Consider the following 19403-nt stretch of genomic DNA (forward strand, 5'->3'; position numbering starts at 1 on the left):
AGCCCTACCAATGAAACTCTCAAGCAATTTAACTATTTGCTTAGGATGTTGGCCTTTCAGCTGTCATCATGACAAAGTTACTACAAAGGTCTACAAATGAGGGCTGTGAGGTTTCTGTAGAGATTGCAAACAGAAAATTGCTAAAGCTTCTGAAGCAACACCATTAGGAAAAGCCAATTTTCTTCATCTCATCCCTTTTCAGAGTGTGTGTTTGGCTTTTGATGCCCATCTATTTGCATTTACAACAAACTATAACAGATGAGAGAAAAAAAACGCCTTAATGTCTTCCTGTTTGCAGGTACCCGACCTTCCCAACCAGCTGCTTTTCCTAAAGTTTCGAGAACAAGGAAGCACTGATATAGTTACATACTCATTTATAGCACTTTTACTTTGGACTTGTATTACATTTTTATTCTGCTTTACAAAAAAAAAAAAAAAATCCACCTCCATCTTTTGGGCTGCTTCTCAGACATAAGCGGAGTCTCCCTTTTCTGTTGCGTATCTTTGTTATTAAGGTTGTGTTCATAGCACCCAAAACAGTAGTTTTGCTTCCTGGCCAGCTCACTCTCCCTACTTTGGATTGGTTTTTATTTAGACACCTTGTAGCCAAACTTGCAGAAAAAGCAACCACAACGGAGAAGTTTCTTGCCCCACAAGTGTTAGTAAAGATTAGTAAGAGGCATTTAATATTCTATGAAATGCTGCGACACCTCGCTGCGGACCGCTGTCCTTCTCCCTGCCGCTGTCAGGAGCACCCAACATCCCTGCTGGGTCCTTCCTACCAGTCCAAGGGAAGGACAATGCTACCAGTATCATTATTAGTTTCTTGAAATTCTAGGACATTGGGTGATAATGTCTTCTTGGAAAAATTACTGTGTCATTTTTTGAACTCTGCCTGCTGTACCTAATGTTGAGATTGCCACAAAACTTGATGGGCTCTTCTACTTCCTTCCCTTCCCACCACCAACACGTACACATGAAGGAAAGGACTCCAGTTTACATTCTCACATAGCAACACAAGATAAATACTTCTGCTTAAACCTAATTTATCATTTGGAAGTGAGAGGGCAGGGACGCTCTTTCAGAATGAGCCCACCTAATAGATCACAGACTTATTAATTTTTCAATACTCTGACATCACATTGCACTGTGAAAGTCTTTAAGTCAAACCACCAAAACTGATCAAAGACATCAGATACACACTGAGGCTCTAAATTTATAGTGTGTTAGATCAGACTTTGACAAGCATAGCATCTATATATGCAATCTGAATATTTTTTTCAGCTCGGTAACAACTAAGCTGAATTTAAATCATGAATCTGAAGGAAATAAAATGTCTTCCTTTTCCAAACTAGGAATAAAATTGGTTCACATGAACAATCACTTAAAGCAATAATGGCAGAAAGGGTCACCAGAAAAATACTCAGATCAAGTATTTATATTTTAAATTGATCTGATTAAAATAATCTTTAACACAAGACTTAAATTGTGTACAAATATAACATAAATTGCATTTTAGTATATAAAATCATACAAGTGCTGTTTATGTTAGAAATAATTACTATATCAAAAAATATACAGGGCAACAAAAAAATATACAAAAATTAACCCCAAAAGAATCAAATCATCAAGTTATCCTGAAACTGCTTGGGTGCTCTGTGCTAGACTAGGCGCTGAACATCTGAATTAATAACTATGAAAACAAATCCAACAGGTCCAAGAGTTCCCAGTGCTGATTGAGGAGGTTATTTGTTCTTGTCAAAGATGCCAAGTCAGTCATCGAAAGCAGCTCCAAGATCTTCAGTCTCATTTATGAGGCACATTCAATCCTGGAATTAAGTTGATTCTATTTTGTTCTCCTGCTCTCCATTTGAAAATTAAAATCTCATAAAATAATTTTAACATTACTCAGCTCTTTTAATGTTTCAAAACAGTAGGATTCATAATGAGTCAAACACTTGGCTTATGTTTAAAATCCATATGATTAATATTTGCCTGAGATCTTAGCATAAGAAGGAAGGGAAAGCCACAGTTTCTGCAAATTGGCAAACCTATTTTGCTTCCAAACAACTGATTTTATGTAATAGGTGGAACTTAAAAGTGCCTTTTGCTCTACATTAGTCAGGCACATTTATCTTTCCTTTCCAGTTTAAGTCCTTTCAGAGGGCAATAGAGTGCACAAATTATAGTAACTGAATCAGAGTTTTACTGTACGTCAGCATCTCACATACTTGTGGAAACTGAGACATCTTAAAGGAAGTGACACTGCCTTCACTGAACAGCATCACTATTTGCTAGTTGATGTCCATCTGCATTTGTTTGAACTCTGTTTTTTATAAACCTTCAGCTCAGTTCTCATTCATCTTCTCATTATGGTATTTCCCCACTAAACACAGCAATTCAAAATAATCTGAACACTGAGTATCACTGATGGCATCCAAGTTGACATCCATTTAAAACATTCAGAAGTTCACCTCTTGGTCTTTTGTTTCAGGTTCTTCATAAATATGGACTGTTTGACAGTTCACATGCTGCTGAGCACATTAACATTATCCTGAGCAGTACAGCTTTTTTAAAATTAAAGCTGCAACTTCTAATAGCACTGCTTTGTGTTGTCTAGGAAGCTGTGAAGTTCTCTGTCCTAGTATCAGATAACAAACCACAACCTTAAGAGAAGAGCACACATTCATGTTTTTAGTTATCATTTGCTTTAGTTCTGTTCAGCATCTTTCACATAAACTCTATTACAAAACACCACATTGCAAAACACATAGGTTTCACACAAGAACAAAACAATAACAACTAAAATTAATTACACACCTCAGAAGGCTAAATAAGTGACAGGTCTGCATTCAATTAATGGAGAGGAAAAAAATCGGTGGAACTTAAAAAATATTTTCTTGATTAGCAATACTATGCATACTTTCTAAAAAGCAAGTTCCAGGCACTTGGGAATTGCATTAATCTGAGCACTGATACTCTCAGCCAGTATTAAGTACAAAACACAATCACTGCATTATTATTGTTCCTAAGTATTTACATTCCATGAGCAAGCACTGCACATCAAGCTCGTAGGATTCTGAATTTCTTACTAGTTCAATGAGACTTCTTAAAGTGACTCCTGTGATAAAAAGCAATAAATCAAATGACTCTGTCTTCAGTGACACAACAGTCTTTATTTATGACTCTGGCAGAGAAGACAGTAAGTGAGGAAGATTTACAACACACTGCATATTGTGATCTTTTAATTTTTTTTCTATCTCTTACTTCACCTTCAAAATCTTATATTCATAAATTGTGTGGCATTTTTAAAAGCTGTATAACGTTCTAGGACAGAACTACGCACAGTTCTGTATTTAAAAATATTTTACAAGGTTTTCTAATGAGATTTTTGAGTCCAAGCTTTTTCTTCAGAAACTGTTTGGAAAACTAAAATACTTGGACAAATTAAACACTAAACATATGATTCTATCATTCTATATAAGTATTCAACTAAGCAACACAAAAATATAGTTGAAACTTTCATTATCCAGCAATAACAGATGACATTTGTAGGCAACAATTTTCTATTTAAGATTTCCATGACCTGAGCAGTCTATTGAGACCAACTTTTTAAGCACTCAGGAAAGGGCTAAGCAGGAGACAGAGCACCAGCTGTACCACTTTAACAATACAGAAAAATACATCCCTGACACCTGAAACTCATGTCTTTCATGATTAACACATGAAAGACATTACCACATGTTATTATTACAGCTTTGGTTGTCAAAATATTACATCTGTATAACTAATCTATATTACCCACTGTAAAAACTGCTTATTTTAAGTAAATACATAATTCAATATTATCTGTATTTTGCCATATTAGACATACAGTGAGGCATATCCATGTATTTATGATCTCCCTCATTTTCCTAGTCCCCTTCTTCCAAGATAAAAATCAGTCTGTTCTTTTGAAGTACAAATTAACTTCACAGTTATTGTGCTTAAGAATCACAAACATTGCAAAAACCCACTAAAGATTCCCATCCCATTAAAAGACTTTCAGGATTGTAAAGATTCATCATGTGGTTTGTTTCATTTTAATTTGTTGATACAGTAGTTATTCCTGTGAACATGACTTCAGACTTTACCCAACTTCAATTGTCACTTAATTGTCAGATTCGTGACCATCTTTTACATCATTTCCAGTATTTCTAATAGAAGTCAGAGAGCAGTTTTAGCTTTTCCTCTGCACTCTTGAACGACCTTGCAGGCTGACGTCCCCCAAAATTCCCACTATTATCCCAACACCCACTGATTCCCTCAAAAACTACCAAAAATCTCTGGATCCTCTATTCACACTTACGGAAGTGTGTGAAATTCTGGAAAGCACATCAAATGCTCTTGTGTTAATTCTGTAGGTGAACCCCTAAGAACCAGAACGAGAGTGCGCTGACAACTGGCAAAAGAGGAAAAGCACCCAGTTCCCACCCAGGAACTGCCTCTCACCGCGCAATCGCTCTGATCTCTCAGTTCAGATTCTCAGCAGAAAACAGACAAAACATTTTTCCAAACAGAGACAAAACTAGAACTCAGAACTCCGCTAAATACGTAAAACCCACCAGACTTCGAAAAGCACAGTTTCATCTCTCCCAATCCTTTTATAGTGGATTTTGGAGGTCAGCCACCTATTTCTCTCTCTCTACACCACTTTGCCATTCTTTTCCCTTCCTTTCCTAATACACTCTACTTAGCAGGGAACAGCTATTCTTTCGTTGTTTCAGAAATGTACCATATATAATGAAATTAAACTCTATGTAATTTTTTCCTCAAGTCATACTTAGGTTTGAGACTTCCCATACTCCTATTTCAGAACTGAAAACTGGCCTGGAAAATGATGTGTTTTCCAAGCTACAATAATCAGTCTAATAAAAGACAATGTATCTACTCCCAAATTGTATAATTAACAGGAGGGAACCGATCTGAGGCTTATTTTGCATTAGTTTGGGTAATATTACAGCATAAACTAAACTTGTTGTCTACCGGATATAAGCAGTTTTGGATGCTTTGCACAATTTCCAAAGGAGATCAAACTAAAAATTAAAGAAGCTGACAACTTCAGCAATAAGTGCACATTAAAAAGGCAGATTTTGAGAAGAAAATTTGGCTGTGGAAAACAGCAGTACCTACAAAGTATGACACAAAAAGCATCTAATGACTTTGCACTTTTCCTAAAGACAGGGAGTACCTTCACATTTACCCTTGTCACAACACTCACGCAATGCATAGCCCCATTGCCACAAGACGAATTTACGGAATGCCAAAACCCAAACAAGTTCTATATAGATACAGAAATTAAAAAAAGAGCAGTTTCTCTACATATTGCATTAATGTGGAAACTGCCTGTTGCTACCAGCTGTATAGAGTTCTAAAACCAAATCTCTGGGGGAGTTGTTCTGCTGGGATGGCAGAAGCATTTTGAACACCCCTGTACACAGGTCAACGTGCCCTACGCATTGCTAATCCTATTGTTTTCAGCACCAGATCTTTCCTTGACGACCCCAGCAACACGGAGGTACTTCCCAGGCGGGCAGGGGCACCTTGGCTGCCAGGCGATTCTCCCTGTGAGCCCCACCTGCTGCTGCACCCATCACCGGCAGCACAGGGCGGGCGGGCCCGCGGGTTCCCTTCGGCGGAGCTGTGCCCAAGCTGCCGGCACTGGGGACTCGGTGCCGAGGACTCGCCAAGTGGCTGACGCCGCCCGCCCCGCTGCCCGGCCCGGGCAAACGCCGGTGTGACGAGCCTCTCCCTTCCGCCTCAAACTCCCGGGGAGGCCGCGGAGGCCTAACCCTGCCCGGCACCACCCTTACCGCGGAGGCTGGGCGCGAAGCCGTGCCCGCGCTCCGGGACGGACAGGAAGGCAAACCGCCGATGTCGCCCAGCCCTGACGGGCCCGGCCGCTCCCGGTGGACCCCGGCACCCGTAACCCCGAGGCGGGACCGCGCCCTTCACCCGCCCACCGCCTCAGCGCGGCGCCGCGGCGGGGCCCCTCGACCCGCAGCCGACGTCCCGGCGGGAGGCGCAGCCCCGGCGGCGGGGCATTACCTGCTAGCCGAGTCGCAGCGGCGCTGCCGGCCAAGCTGGGGCCGCTGGTGGCGGCGACGCCTGCGGCCGCCTCAACCGTCACCCCGCTGCGGCTGGGCTCTCCCCGCCGAGCACCGCCCCCTTCCCCCGACGCTGCGGCGCGGTGGTGCCGCCCATACCCCCCCTCTCGCCCGCGGGATGGGGCCGCCCGCGAAGGGAGGGGCGGGGGCCGGCGGGCGCGGGGCGGCTATGGCGCTGCCGGGCGGCTCCGCCGGGCTCTGCGGGGGCGCGGCAGTGGGGGGAAGGCAGAGGAGACGCTGGGGCTTCCCGGTAACGCGGTCCTGAAACCGCTCACTCCGCGCACGGAGAGCTCCATGCCCACCCTGCGCTGAAGGGCGGCGGGGCTGAGCCCGCCCCAGGCTTCGTGGTCCGAGCAGCGCCGCTTCAGGCGGGAAGCGCGCTGGAACCTTCCCCCCGGCCCCGACCGGCAGCCGCCAGCCCGCAGCCCCTCTCCCCAGCTCCGCGTGCGACCGAGCGCGGCGCGGGGGCGGTGGGCGCTGCCGCCGGACCAGGAAGTGAGGCCCACAGCCTCCCGCAGCCCGGCCGTGCCGCCGCGCCCCGCCCGGCCGAGGCTTCCCGGTGCCGGGGCGGCGGGGAGGAGAGCGCCGCCGGCCGCCCCATGGGACCAGCCACCGCCCTGGGACGCTCCCGCCGAGTCCCGGAGGACGGGCAGAGCCGCCCGTCCGCCAGGCTTCGGTCCCCACCGGCGGATTCCGGCTCCGCGGGCATTGCCCGCCCTGCCGCGGCCCGGGCGGGAAATACCTGCCGGCTCGCCGCCGCCGGGTAACGGTCCGCACGGGTGTCACCGAGCCGCCGCCTCCATGGCGCTCGGTCGCGGCGGGAGGAGCTCCTCCCCCTCCCGCATGGACCCAGCCAACGTGACGGGCCGTTGCCATGGCAGCGCAGCGCTGACGTCAGAGCACTTAAAGCGACAGCGAGCCGGCGGTCCTAGCACCGGGGCTCCTTTGCCCGCCGTGCCCTGGGCTGGCGCGGCGAGGCCAGGCCGGGTCCCCTCGGTTGTGTTCGGTGCGGAGGAGCCGCAGAGCCCGCGGAAGCCTCGTTTAAGGGCCCCAGAGCCTGGCGGCACCGAGCACCGAGCGGAGAAACCGTCCCCGCGTGCTGGCGGCGGCCGCGCTGCCGCATCACCGAGTGCCGCAGAGCCCGCGGCTTCAGGAGCCGCTGGGCTGAGGGCCGGCAGCACCACAAGAGTTCTGCTCCCCGCTCCCGGCAGTGGCGGGGCCTGCGGGCCTGTCCGGTGGTGTGGAGCACGGGACAAAGGAAGGGTTGGCCCAGGACAAGGCACCCGTGGGTGTGTCTGCCCTTCCCTGTCCAGTGCTCAAATTGCCACCAAATTGCCAAACATCAATCACAGCCAGCGTGAGACCTGAGAATACACGGAGCAGCTCAGCTGTGAGATGCTCCGGTCACACCTTCCACAGGCTGGCCTCGTCCGAGCTCAGTGCCACGGCGCACAGCCAACATCGGGCAGCCCTGGTCAGGACTCCCAACACTGAACATGGGACACCCGCATCATCCATGTGCTCAGCGTGGGTCTGCCACAGTGCCAGCACCACCAAGCCTCAAGATTTTTGTAAAAGATTTTACATTAATATCCTAACTGCTGTGGGTAAAGCAACCTTAGAGCTATTAGTGTATTAGTGATAAATGGCTTAGTGTTAATGGCAGTACATACTGGAACATACAGTACGTACCGTAATGAAACAGCTCATTGCTTGCCTTAAATCAGTTTTTAAAAACATTTATGCACTTCCCTTAACTGACTGACTCAAACCTATTATTGTAATAGCTTTGTCCTGGTTGCAAAGTCTACGCTGTGCTTTCCTGCACTGCAATACATCTGTCCCCTGTTTATCCAAAGGACAGATGTCATTCAGCAATATCTTTACTTTGCATTTAATGAGTTATCACATCACAAAAATCAACAAGGAATGGGTTTGATTTTTTCGTACCATACTCAAAGAGGAAAAAAAAACTTTATCAGAGTTGCTATATCACTGTATAAGTTGCTCATGTTTTTATAAAAGGGAGAAATTGGCACAAGGATAGTTCTCCCTTAAACTATGCTTGTTCCCTTTCATTTTTCTTTATTCAAACCTCAGATCTCAAGAGTAGTGATTACTGATAAGATACAGTCCAGAATGAGCACATCATTTCTCATCTTCTGTTTTGAAACAGCTCCGGAAAATACCAGGCAGTAAACAAAGTCCCAGAAAAGTTCAGATGGTATTTAGGTAGTTACATATGATTAAATTACCAGTCTTTGTCCTTCCAGTAGAGCAAATTAAAACATTTTCTAAATATTACATATTTTTTCCTCATGACTCATTTGGGAGATGGGGAAGTTTCTTCAGTTGCAGACTGGGAAAACTGAGCACACAAGGACATGGTTCTCAGCAGGGGAACTCATCATGCTGGGGGGCATTGCTTCAGCTGCGGTGGTCCAAGACCAACAGCAACGCAAAGCTTGCAAGGAAGAACATATTTTCTTAGAGCGATACAAAGAAATTACCTTTCTTTATAAAACTCATCTCACCTATTGCGTAGTCTGTTTAGTCATTTGTTATATGAAGAAGTTACAAATTCCTAACGAAACAGAAATCCCCAGTCCTGCTACTGGCAGTAATTTATCCAGTTCTGCTTCTGATCCCTGGCTTCATATGCCAAGCCCTACTCTGCAAAATCAGAGCTACCCCTAATGGAACTATTCTTATGCCAGTTCAGCAATATGCTTCGTATTATTTTAGAATGTATATAAGGAATTTGTCTTGCAGTGGAAGAGAAATGTTGAGATACAGTGCCAGATGAGTTTTAAAAATCAGTATCTAGATCAGTTTCTCTAACATGTTCTCTTTGAATTATGAGTTACTACAACCAACACAGCCACTTTGGCTTCTGATAGATTAAATTCTACTGGAGGCCCCTAGTGCTTGGATTCCTGCCTGATGAGTCTGAAACATCTCCAAAGGGAAGGTAGAGGAAAGGAACCTGTTTGGAGATTGTGCTGATTTAGCTGTAACTGAAAACCTCAGCCAAGTTAGCAGCAGCAGCAGCACCCTAATACACCCTTTTAATGGAAATTTTGTGAAACACTGCATGTCAGGACAGTGAACGGGTACTAGGAAGCAATGAGACATTTTCTTAACTCCCCAGTCTTGGCAGAGCCTGAGACCAAAACGCATGAAGATGGACAGGCACACATATAATCTCAATGGCTAAAAATACCACTAAAGTCTATGCATGTCTGTTCTTGGTTCCAGAGAATGCAGAGTTCCTTGTCAGCCTGGTACTTTCCATGTTCCATAAAGCCCTGACATTTCATCAGCCCATTATCTTATTCCTTCCCAAAACACTTCAGGATATACATGAATTAATTATGTTAGTTCAGGAGACAAGAAAGAAAAAAAAAAAGTCCACAAACCAAAACCAACAAAAAAATCCCAGATAACTAAGAGACAAAGATCCAGAGGGAATCCCCTCTGCTGGTGTGACTGAGTCACACCACACCTTTGACTGACTTTAAGAAAACAAAAGAAAAAAGAAATTGCTTATTCAGACTTCAGGATGAATTTATTGATGTAGCAATCCGCTTTCTTGACACCTCTAGAATGACAACCTGGCTTCCTGTGATCACTGTTTTTTTCATTGGTTAAATCAGGCCGCTCCCACAGTATGTACACTTTCCTTTTGCTTTGTCCTCATTCTTTATGTCTGACAGCACTTCTGCTCTTGCAGTCCACACAGCTACCCAAGTGAGATATGCTAATCTACATATTTTTTCTCTTACATTTCTATCTTTCTCTTCAGATCTCAGAAGTAAAATCATGATTAACCCCTTATTAATAAGTGAGCAATCTTACATCATTCCTTATTCAAGTCTTACAAAGAGCCAGAGACTTACAAGTTTACTTAATTTACTGATATAGTTTAATTACTCTGTTAAACAGGATTACACATATTATCTTTATATTCTATACACATGATGGGAAAACATGTCCACCTTCAGATATACCTTCCTCAAATTATTCCTCAATGAGAAGGCAAATGTTTTACTGCTTTACCTTCAATCACCTGCTTTTATTCTTACTGAAGTCAAACATTCATTCATTTCAAGAACCCTCCACTTGCTCAGCCACACAACTGAAGCATGACAGATCGTCTTTTGTCATTCTGTCAGTGGTTCTGTTTACACACGGTGACCTTTCACAGCACCAAGAAGCAGCGAGCTCTCTGCTCACCAGCTGATGCTCTACATAAAATGCATCTAAGGAGGCAATTTAGTTCCCGTTGTGTATGTGTCTCTCTAGCAGTCCATGAAAGAATGTGTATGGTGACTGCACTAGCTGCTCACCACCAGCTCCGGTCTTGGGAGCACTGTTTAATTGACCAGGTGGAGGGGAGTATCCATGCCGTGTTTTATTAGTGTCCTTGTGCTACCAAGAAACAGCAAACTTCAGTTTCTAGGGCTGCCAATCCAGCATAATTCAATGCCTTTTATATACACATGCTTATTCTTTAATACTTAATTAAAATACAAATCAAGGAAAAAGAATGTAAGGAGAAAAAGTAATAACACTTTTCTTGTTATTTAGGAGACTGAGGAAACAGTGGCTATCAGAGAGTGCATGTACTTCTTGAGGTCCAGTAGAACAACCGATCATGACCCGCAGCGTTGTGCAGCTAGTTTTGAGCTGGAGTGAGCCAGGTGACTCATCCCTTAAAGAGAACTGAACAATCACTGAACACTATTTAAACAGAAGGGGAGTGCATAGAGATGCTTCAAGTATGGCCTATACGTATACATGTATTTATTAATAATATGTATAAATATTTCTTTCAGACAAAATGATGGATCCTCATGGAACTACTGAAAAGTGCTCATCACAGGACAACAGCAACAAAAATCAAATGGGCTGAAAAAACCATTTGATCTGTACTGTTCCCTTCTAAGATCAGTTGCAACACTGAGAGATCAGTAGCGGGTTTTACTCGCTTGCTGTAATTTGCAAGTTATTTCACCAATGCTTAAGATCACTAAGTGAGGCAAAAGCAATGCTCATATTAATCACTGTGCTTCTGCACATCCTCTGATGCCGCAGTCCAACCCACTTGTAATAATGGCACGCGAGGGCTGAGAAAACTCTACAGCCCGTTTTGGAAATTCTTTGGATTTCTCTGGAGGGGAAGAGAAGTAGGCAAGCAGAGGAAGGGGAATCTGTATTTAAAACCTACACAGAAGAAATTAAGCGTCTGCCTACAAATCCCAGATTCAGGGGATGAAGCCTCGCATCAGCTGTAACTCTCTGGCAGCAACTGTGCTGAAATGGCCAGGGAGAAGGCTCCTTCCTACCAACTGCTGGCTGCTCAAATGTCATGATATTGGCTTTCTGCCCCATTTTCAGTTGCAGCGAACAGCAGATAGGAGGGGCAGAAACAATGAAGATCCCTTTTTAACTCTCGGTTTGAAAAACCTCCCAACCCTTTTCAGCCAAACAGACCTCCTAACTGCTATGAACGGTATTTTCTAGATCTTGCTTTGTAAATTACAATTACTTTACCATATACCTCACCTAATCCTAAACCCTGAGGATTTTAGTGTGTGCAGTAGGGAGCAAACAAGGACTACTTAGCTGCACAGACAACAGCAACTGATCACTTTTGGATACTTCTTTAACAAATGAAAAGCTGAATGTGCATTAAAGTTGTGTTCCGGGTCTAAAGTGGAATGAGTGCAGACAAAAAAGTGAATAGAGATGCAAGGAGCTTAACAGAGCATTCAATAACTGATATAGGTAGTAAAAGTGTGTGGAATTACGAAGAAAGTAGTTTTAAAAAAGTATTATTTCGTTCAGTCTGTTCAGAGACTGGCCTTTTTATGGGACAGGAAGCCAACTGAAGAAGCAAGATCATGTCCATTAATGAGCTTTAGAAATTCTTACAAATATGACCTAGTTTCCATTCACAACAAAATCAAACTACTTTTCACATTTTTAATGAAAAATTCTTGTATTGCATTGCTACTCAATATCTTAGAAAATAATAGGTGTAATATTTCTTAGTATATGTATTTGCATAGTGCCAAACTCCACTGTACATAATCACAATCCGGTCCCACTGAACACAGCTCAGCGTTGTGAACTGCAGAGTGAAGAATACCAAGCTGTCAGGTGTCACACTGGCAAACGCTTCGGTCAAGATCCGTAAATGAACCAAGAATTTAACTCGGAGTTGCAGTTGCATTACGGTAAAGATGGCAAAGGCTCCTTATTTTTCACTTTTGGAATCTAAGCTAACCTACAGGTGTAGTGCAGCAAGACATTTTCTTTACAGTCAAGTGTTGCATATTAGAATAATTACAGATATTTTTCACCTTTCAAGAGGCTGGGTTTCCAGGTCTACAGAGAGACAGAGACCATTTTTAGTAAACTTTTCAGCATACAGCTGCTGCTGGCTCTTAACCTGAATCTGCATCAACATTGTTGCTATGACCCCAGCCATTCCTGAGGGTTTCAGTTATAGTGAATTAATGATGCTGGAAATGGCACTGTGGCATAGGAAGAGAAACCACACTATTTCTATTTTTATCTGCAACAGTTTTAAAACACTGTAAGTAATACAAACTTATACAGCAAATGTGCCCTTAAAACTACTGTGCCCTGTTGGTGGATGCTTTATCCAAATTAAACGAGGAGGAGGGAACAGAGAGAACCCTAAGTTTAAGGAGACAGCAATACATACTCTCTGCAGTGCAGCTTCAGATCCGTACTGTAACTGTTTCACGAGTTATGAGGATTTGCTACTTGCATATCACGTGTTAAATGGGCTGAAGAATCTAGAATGTTTCAGATTTTTTACAATTCGAAGGCTAAGTTGTCTATAGTGATTTGGATGTGTACATCAATGATGACTCAACATTTAGACCTAATTCAGGAAAGGAAAATGAAGAACAGAGGCTTACTTGGCTTAGTCAACTCGTATACACTTTAAGGAGCACATGGAATAAAATACTGGGTTTCATTTGTGTTTTCCTTTAGTAAATAGCACTAGTAGATGCACAGTTTTTTTTGTGAAAGATTTTAAATTCTTCTTCGACTATGAGTGTCCTTCTGTGGGAAAGTAAGGCACAGAGTGGTGTAAACAGTTTGCCAAGCAAGCAGTGGCAGAGCCAAAATCAGAATTCAGATTGCCTGCCCACCTGCCTTCCTTCTACCCTTGCTGCTGAGCAAGTAACCCAACATGAGGGCTTTTCAGATGGAAGAACAATAGAGCTAAGTAGTGAAATTAAATATAAGCAAAGTGAAAATGACCAGTATGAGAGTCTAAATAAGCAAAATTAAAAAAAAGAACAGCAAAAACATTGTAAAATAAAATTAGAAATAACAATAAAGAAGTAATTTCCATTTTAATGCCTGATTGTTAATGGTTTGTTAATCATTTTCCTCATATACTCGGGGCTTTGGTCAAGAACTCTGAATGAAACCATTCAGGCTCTTTCGTGTATCTTTTACCAGAAGATCTCAGTGCTCCTTAGCCAAGGTGCTCCTTATTTTTGTTCATTTTGCTTGCCCATTTTCACTGCATGTCATTTCAATGCTGGAGAAAACATCAGCTTGACAGCTTTGCAGGCGAATGTTCTCTCTTTGCAGAGAAGGGAAGGATGTGCAGCAACAGAGGAAGCTCACGCTGACAGTGCTCAGCTGCGTGCCCAGCTCAGCTCTGCCCCAAATGCACCTGCGGGCGCAGCTCCTTCCCCCTTGGCTGTGACAGTCAGTTTGGGACCAGGGCACTACTGTTTTCTGTACTGCTTTTTCTGCTAGAAACTGGACTCGGGTACAGTTCACATCATCCATCAGACTGTGTTAACATGGTAACAGGTTCTAGTCACTAATGACCTGGGCTGGATTTGGCTGGGCAACAGGCCATGAACAAGAAAGCCTCCCTAAACCATTACCCGCTCCTCAAAACCATTCAAACCTCTGTAATGCTGGCAAAAAAATAGTCACTTTTTAAAGTAAAGCTTCTCACAACTGACAGAGAAGCAGTCGCCCCCGCAAGCACCTTATTCACTCACTGTACTGAACTGGCATTCCTTCAAGAGCTGGGAAGGGCCCAGAGCTGCTGATTCAAAGACATTTGGAATAAGAAATCAAAAATTGAAGGTTTTCGTTCCTTTCTGGCTTCTTGCTTCATCCCTTGGCCTGTTCTGCCAAATCGCCAGAGCAGTAGCACCTTTGCAAAGAAGTCCTGAGTATCTTGGCAAATACGTTAACAAGCATGTGAAAAAAAACAAGGTTTCCACAACTCCAAAGATGAAAAGGTTGGTTTAGAGTGGTGGAGGCTGAGCAACAGACAGGGACAAAGGGTCAGAAATCGATAAAGTTCTACAATCATGTCTAAACTACAGCAGACACAGAGGCGTCTTTTTCAGGAGAAACTTCTAAATGATCCTCATAGTAAGTCCACAGCTTATCTTCAGAGACATTTGTTTACATCAAATACCACTGGAAAAATGCCCATAAGGAAATTACCAGAATCAGTTGATATCTGTACTTGCAAAGAATTCCATCTTATGTCAACATGGCTATAATCAATCCAAGGCATTTCTCAATAAGGCAGTTGTATTTTCATTCATGTCTCTGCTGCCTTATAATTGACAGCTATTAATATTTGATGTTCAGTGCCATCTTGGAATGAGTAACAGCTAAAAGTTTATTATGAATTTCTCATGAACCCGTGGTTAGGACCAGCCTAAGTGAGCGAACAGAAAAGAAATTATTTGAATTCAACAAATTCAAGTCTCCCTCTTTGATGATCTGATTAAACTGGATCACCTTGATCTTTATAACTACTGAATAGCTGGGAATCTGTTTCTTTTGCAACCTGTCAGTTTGACAGCTGCATTTAAAAAGTAGCTGTTTTCCTGATGACTACCATATGAAGCTCTAAGTGACTAAACATCTCATCTTTACATTTTAGCAAGCAAGTGTTGTATTTGCTATGTTCAATAACATTATCAAGGTCAATATAATAGGATATTCCCTACAATTGTTAAAATTATCAATTTAACATTTTCAATCTTAAAAACAAATGTTATGGTTTCAAGATGGCTGGTGGAATTCTGCAGCTACATTGATTAAAATCCTAAAGAATTCTGTTCACTTCATGAAATTAATTGCAGTTAACTGCAGTTTCAAGCACCTGTAACGACGAGGAGAATTTACCTTTTTTTTTTTTTGCATTGCTAAAACAGAAAGAGAAAACGAGAGCACCCAGCAGTGCTACTATGAACCCTACCATTGTCTTCACTGGGATGAGACATACTGTAAGAAAAGCATATTTAATCTTTTAAGGGTAAACCATGTTCACCTATCACTGTTACACAGGCAGGGTAGGCCTCTCAGAGCAAACATGAGGACAGATTTGGCTGTTCTTTGGATTTCAAGTTTCCTGCTAGATCCCACCAAAACAGGAAACTGGGGAGCCGAGCAACAGACCTGACACAATAACCTCATCGATCTCTCAATTCTTTCTGCTAAAAGAAAGAAAAATAAAGATAGCAAAAGGAGTTGGAAAAGTCAGGATATGCTGGCCTGTGTGTGCATTGTAGAAATGATTAGTTAAGGTAGAGGGAAAGAACATCAAATGGGATAATGTCCCTGCGTGACTATCTTCAGACTACTCTGATTAGTGACAAAAAGTGGAGAGCTGGAGATCTATACAAATGTCATTAGACCGAGGGTTGTAATGTGATTTAGTGACGTGGCTACAGCGATAGCTGGTTCCCTTGACACAGCAAAACAAACCACGTTTTAGCATTGTTGGTTCACTACTGTGCTAAAAAAGCAAGCATCCATCATACAGGTTTGTCAGTACAAGTAGACAAGCAAGGGGCTGATGCTTATTCACATCACTGTGTTTTAAACTGATTATTTAAATTGGCATAAGGAGAGACAGGTCCTAAGACAAAATGTACTTCAAAGCACTGCAATAGTGCAATGAGGTTTGATCTTTCCAGCACACCAAATAAAGATTAATTCCTTTTCCTACTGTTCCCCTTCCTGTTTTTCTTTCATTCCCATTCGCCTCACTTTGTGTTTAACTGTGGCAGGCCAGGCTCTCGTCACTGCCTTCTCCAGGTGGCACCTGCTGGGGGATGCTTTCTGCAGCAGCTTCTGCAGCACAGTTTTGTTCCAGGGGATCACTAGTCACAGTCAGACTGTCTGGGCTCCAGCTGGCCATGCTATTCATAGTTCTCAGATTGCTTTTTCAGGCTACCCCATTGGCCACCCCTCATCCCATAACAGGGCAATTTTTAACTCTTCTCTCAAGGGAAGTAGCAAGGAAAAAAAAATGGGATAATGAGAGATAATGCTGTTTGCAAGCATATAAAACTTGGGGGGTCATTTTTGTAATCTTCATTATAACCTGGTTAATTTAACCCAGTGGTCCCTGTGATATAGGAGCATCTCATCTACGTCAGGGCATCAGGAGAGCCAGAAAAAAGTCTGTGGAAATTGCCCCAGTCCTTTTCTACTCTTCAGGCAATTCAAAATGCCAGAGACCCTCTTCAGTGACTAGAGGAGTCTGGGTATGTTCAATGCAGCAACCTAAATGCATCCATAAGCAAATGGATTTTTGTTATTAAATGATACAGTTTTATGAATAACTGAATCTTAATATAATTATTTCAAACCAACCTCCATCTATCAACAAAATCACCACAAAAAGACATTCTTAATGAGTATATAGAACAGAATGAAGTTGACTATTTGAAATCATAGCTGTCAAATTCATATTGGTGATTATGTTCTTTATAGACTAATTGCAGCTGATCTTTTTTAGCATTTTATGGTATGTCTGTCATCATAAATCCACAAAGCATATGAATACAATTTTCTGTTTTACAACCTTGATTTAATTGCATTTGTAAGCACTAGGAAACAAATATTAGCAGTGTTGTGCAACTGATGAGCAAGGCCCTGACACAGTGCACAAAAACATATTCCCTCTAACTTCTATCCATCTTCTGGAGGACATAACGCAGTCACTGTTTGCCTTCTTTCATGGTCATATTGTTCATACCAGTGGGAGGACGCTCCCTCATGACATATGACTGGCACAACATCAGTGTGCACTGGAAACAGATACTTTGCACCAAGTCCTCAGACACTCTGCATCTAAGTAGAGATGAACAGAATGAAAATATTCTCAGCCTAAGATAGGAAAGGGGAGACATGGTTCATAGGCTTCAGCACCTCCTTCAAGGCCTTCACAACATAAATAGTAAATTGTGTAACTGATACACTTGAACTCATTGACAAAGCAAGGAACCAAGTCCACAGCACCAGTTCTGAAAGATCGTTTAACAAAACACTATTTCTGTGATCATTTTGTTTCTCTACAATATTTGTAAATTCACAAGGGGGGAGCTTATGCACAGAAGACAGTACTGTGCTTTCTGCTTATTCTGGACACAAAATAATACCCAGAGCTTCCTCTAAAAGCCTGCTGAGAACACAGACTAAAAGAAAGCCTCCAAGGAGGAAGTACCGAAAAGTAAATAGGCAGCACGGGCAATGCTGCTGAGATTCACTACAGAAAGTCAGCATGTCAGAGTTTTAGTTAGTACCCTGAAAGTAAGTTTAGGAAACAGAAATTGCCATCTAATTCTTTCTGCAACATATAATTACATTCTTAACCTCTTTGTCTTTTTTTATTCTTTTTTGATAAAGTAGAAATAATTCATTTCCAGGAATGTAAGCTGCTTTAATTCACTTGAATCAAGCCTTTTTTTTTTTTAAACTGATTTAGTGCCTGACTCAGAACCATCATTCTTATTGCTTCTGTCAGACTATTCCACATTTCCCAGTGGCTTTCACTACTGCAGTTTGGAAGCACTCTTTGTTCTTCTAGTCCCAGTGCCTACTAAGGCTTTTCTTTTCATGTTCTTTGACGTTTCTTTCCTAGGAGCCGGGAATTCTCGTGTCCTCCTGTGTGAGCCAAATCTCCCAATGAATTTACAAACGTGCAGGATCAGCAGCTTAAAAAGTTTATTTGTTCTTCAGGGTTCTCTGTGTTCACAGGAAAAAGGACGCCTATAGGCAAACACAGCATTACTCGGTTTCATCTTCACAAAAACGAAGCTTAGGGAGGAAGGAAGGCAAAAGAGTGCAAAGTTAATGATTAAAAAACAAATAACAGCCTTCTCAAGTTTTTTTTTATCCGAGAGGTTGGTGGTTGCAGATGCAGTTACAGGACACTGAACTTACATGTTTCTTGAAATACATCAAAAGACTCCTTTGCTGTGTTGGTACAATGTCAGCAGTAACAGCTGATTCTAGAGTGTCATCAGATAATACATAACTTTGGATATATTTTTGAGACATCTTTCAACTCTGGTATCTATACTACATTTACATTGAGGCACCCAAAATTTGTAATGGTCTGACACCTCAGGCTGGAAAATGCTGCCTGCTCCCATTTACTTTAGCTTTGATATCTACATGAGAGAATGCTGGCCTGGTGTGTTAGAAAATGTTATGTATTCAATGTACATCCTACATATAAACCGAGATCAGCATCAATGACTAGATCAAATCCGCAGCATTAATTCAAACAAACAGCGCTGCTGACAACACTGGTTCTGTGGATAAGGACTCTTGTCTCACAAACTTACATATTAGACAATCTTCAAATTTCACTTTAATGTGGATGTCTCTCTTCTGATGTCAGAAATTTTATGGCAAGTAGTCTTGGTGATGAGCCAAGATTGGACACAATCTAACTATCTAATTGTGTGAAAATTCATGGTGAGACAGTGCCATTAATATCTTCTCATGCAGCAGAATGAAAACCTTTTCTTGTCTGCTGTGCACATGCAGGACAGAGCTATTGCTATAGACTCCTGTATTTTCCAGCAAGAGAGTTTATTCTCATATTTTAGTCTGACATTTTACAGCAACAGAGTCAACTACATTTCCTAAGTAGTTCCTACATCAGATTCTTTAACTTGTCAAAGTTAGTGAATTTGGATTACATGTGTGTGTAGTCCTGTGTAGACAAACCCTCAGTTTTCTGTGCATGTGAAATATCCCAGTTTCCTGCTACTGGATCTAAACACAGGGTGATTCAAAAAGATGGACCCAATGTCAAAGCAGTCTATTTCCCGACGGTAACATGTTCCAATTACAGAAAAATTTACCAACTGTTTAATGACTTATCTAGCAGTAATCATTTGAAACTCCATGCCCTGCCCTTTC

At 42.4% G+C, this 19403-nt stretch overlaps 1 protein-coding gene across 3 annotated transcripts in view; it reads right to left on the reverse strand.

Annotated features, from left to right (window-relative positions):
- Positions 1 to 19403, reverse strand: part of GNB4 (G protein subunit beta 4) — a 72963-nt gene that overhangs the window by 26694 nt on the left and 26866 nt on the right. Inside the window, exon 1 of one of the 3 annotated variants that reach the window (XM_065845120.2) lies at positions 6889 to 7013. The exons of 1 other annotated variant lie outside the window; for it this stretch is intronic. The gene's annotated coding sequence lies outside the window, so the exon portion shown is untranslated. Of the gene's footprint in view, positions 1 to 6087; positions 6210 to 6888; positions 7014 to 19403 lie in introns of those variants that run through there. One more of the 3 variants, XM_065845122.2, reaches the window with a different exon arrangement.

This window comes from Patagioenas fasciata, chromosome 9 (assembly GCF_037038585.1).
Source record: "Patagioenas fasciata isolate bPatFas1 chromosome 9, bPatFas1.hap1, whole genome shotgun sequence".
NCBI lineage: Eukaryota > Metazoa > Chordata > Aves > Columbiformes > Columbidae > Patagioenas > Patagioenas fasciata.